Source organism: Mytilus trossulus, chromosome 10, assembly GCF_036588685.1.
Source record: "Mytilus trossulus isolate FHL-02 chromosome 10, PNRI_Mtr1.1.1.hap1, whole genome shotgun sequence".
Classification (NCBI taxonomy): domain Eukaryota; kingdom Metazoa; phylum Mollusca; class Bivalvia; order Mytilida; family Mytilidae; genus Mytilus; species Mytilus trossulus.
The window spans coordinates 14,302,353-14,304,560 of record NC_086382.1 but is presented as its reverse complement, the minus strand read 5'-3'; the positions used below and the strand labels follow the sequence as shown (position 1 = coordinate 14,304,560).

The 2,208-nt window shown below is 33.6% G+C and overlaps 1 long non-coding RNA gene across 1 annotated transcript; it reads right to left on the bottom strand.

The window, feature by feature from the left end:
* Window positions 1-333: 333 nt before the first annotated feature.
* Window positions 334-1,917, bottom strand: LOC134686681 (uncharacterized). The gene is made up of 3 exons (XR_010101635.1): window positions 1,843-1,917; window positions 1,109-1,201; window positions 334-445 (listed from the first exon to the last, which is right to left on the bottom strand). It is a non-coding gene; the product is annotated as an uncharacterized LOC134686681 (long non-coding RNA).
* Window positions 1,918-2,208: the final 291 nt, after the last annotated feature.

Sequence of the window (2,208 nt, the reverse complement as noted above, 5' to 3'; positions counted from 1 at the left end):
GTTATTTATAGGCAAATTTAAGTACAAAAACAGAAACCATATTTTTGAGGTACTGACAAAGGTAAAAAAATCCCCCTTCCCGAAAAAAAGTAAAATCTGTTAGGCATTTTGTTCAAACACTTACTATGGGATCTTCTAGAGTTATCAGTTTCCAAGTCTGGCAAAATCCTGGGTTGTCGTCTTCTAACTGGTGTTCTGGACCTCCTGCTAGCAGGTGACCTGGAACGCCTTCTTTCTTAAGACCTTGACATATTGCCTATAGGTGAAATTGACAGACCGGAGAAAGGCCTACTGACTCGCAATGGAGAAACGGATTGACTGGAGGAAGGCCTACTGGCTTGTATTGTAGAACAGGACAGACTGGAGGAAGGCCTGGCTTGCAATGTAGACAAGGATAGACCGGTGGAAGGCCTACTGGCTTGAAACCCAGATTTTTTCTGAGTAGCTAAAAGACAAAACATATTGTACATTTTCTTCATTTTCAACTATGCATTTAAAAAAACACAAAAAAATCTTTTGAGAACCAATTGGCAAGGTGAAGAAAAACAAAACAAGTGAATCTGTAGGCAAAAGTATAGGAAAAACAGGTTTTTAAGTGCTGAAACTGAAAACATATCACACTGTTGAGCTCAATCATGATATAATCCTTGATTATAATATAAGTAGACCTTGAGAAAAAAATGACTTAAATTTCCTCAGACTAAAAAAAAATGGAGGGGGGTAAATAATTTATTGTAATAGATATATCAGAGCTCTGAATATGCTTTGGCTCCTATAAGTATATTTTGAAACAAGAATTTAATCCTTTTTTATATACTAAAGAAATGTATTTTTTTTAGACATGATTAATGCATGAAAATTGGTAGCATGTATATGTTGGTTTTCCAGTTTGAATGGTTTTACATTAGTAATTTTGGGGCCCGTTATAGCTTGTTGTTCGGTGTGAGCAAAGGCTCCGTGTAAAAGGCCGTACATTGACTTATAATGGTTATTTTTATAAATTGTTATTTGAATGGAGAGTTCTCTCATTGGCACTCACACCACATCTTCCTATATCTAAATTCTCATACTCTGTTTGAATTTCGGGAATACTGTCAAGCATACTTACGATTGTGATAAGCAGGTGGAGTTGGCAGTTGAGATTGTGGCCTTGCACTATTTGGTTGTGGGGTTGACTTTCTTGGAGGTCTAAAGTCTTCCTCTACAATAAAGCAATCACAAATTATCCAGTGTCTCTGTCACTTGTATACAATTGTTCAATAAAACTTTGATTACTTGTCAATTATAAGACAGCTTACACAAAATATAAACATGTTAATGTTGCATAGTTCAGTAATGTCAGTCATATGGGATTCTTTCGATACACTAGGGCTTTTACTTTATATTTAATAATAAACATTTGTTAATATTGTACTTAGTAAAAATTGCGCAGGAAAATGTTCCTTTGTGAAATATTCAATAAATCTTGAAATCTAAATCAAAATGAAGTTAAATTCACCTGAATTGTCAGCGATCATTCTTTCCTTTTTTATTCAAGCTGTAATTTTTTCATAAGGACTCAAAATCTCAAAAGCATTATCCTAGAATCAGTATTTAAACACTATTACTACATTATCTTGGAGCAAAACATGTGTGATAGTCTGTTACCAGAAGTTTGAGGGCTTAGGAAAATATTGCTATAGCAAACCTTCCCAAAAATAAGGCAAGTAGAAAAGATATTTTGTTTTTGATTTTCAACCTATCTTTATTGGCGGCATACATGTATTTGGTTTTAACATGTGTAAACAAAAGGGCATGTTTTTATGAAACTTTCTTTTATGATGAATTAACTTTATATTTTACCTTCAGAATCACTGTGGTCATTTAACGATCTTAAAGGAGACCTCACTTCTCTTGGCTGTACCACCCCATCCTCTTCCTTTGTGTCTACATTTGATGTGTGTATGGATCTAGTCCTTCTTTCAAGGGCCTTGTCAAAAACATCTATTGAAATTAATATATATTTACATTAAATGCTTTAAATAATAAACCTATCACAGTTCACTATAAAATCCATCAACCACGGTTAATATACAAATATACTTTTTCAACTCCTATGAAAATTGCCACAAGGCCGAAAATTTGCAAGCTTTAATATCTGATTTTCATTCAAAGCTATTACTATAGCAGGGCTAACAAATTCCCATTTCACATTATTTTTTTCAGTAT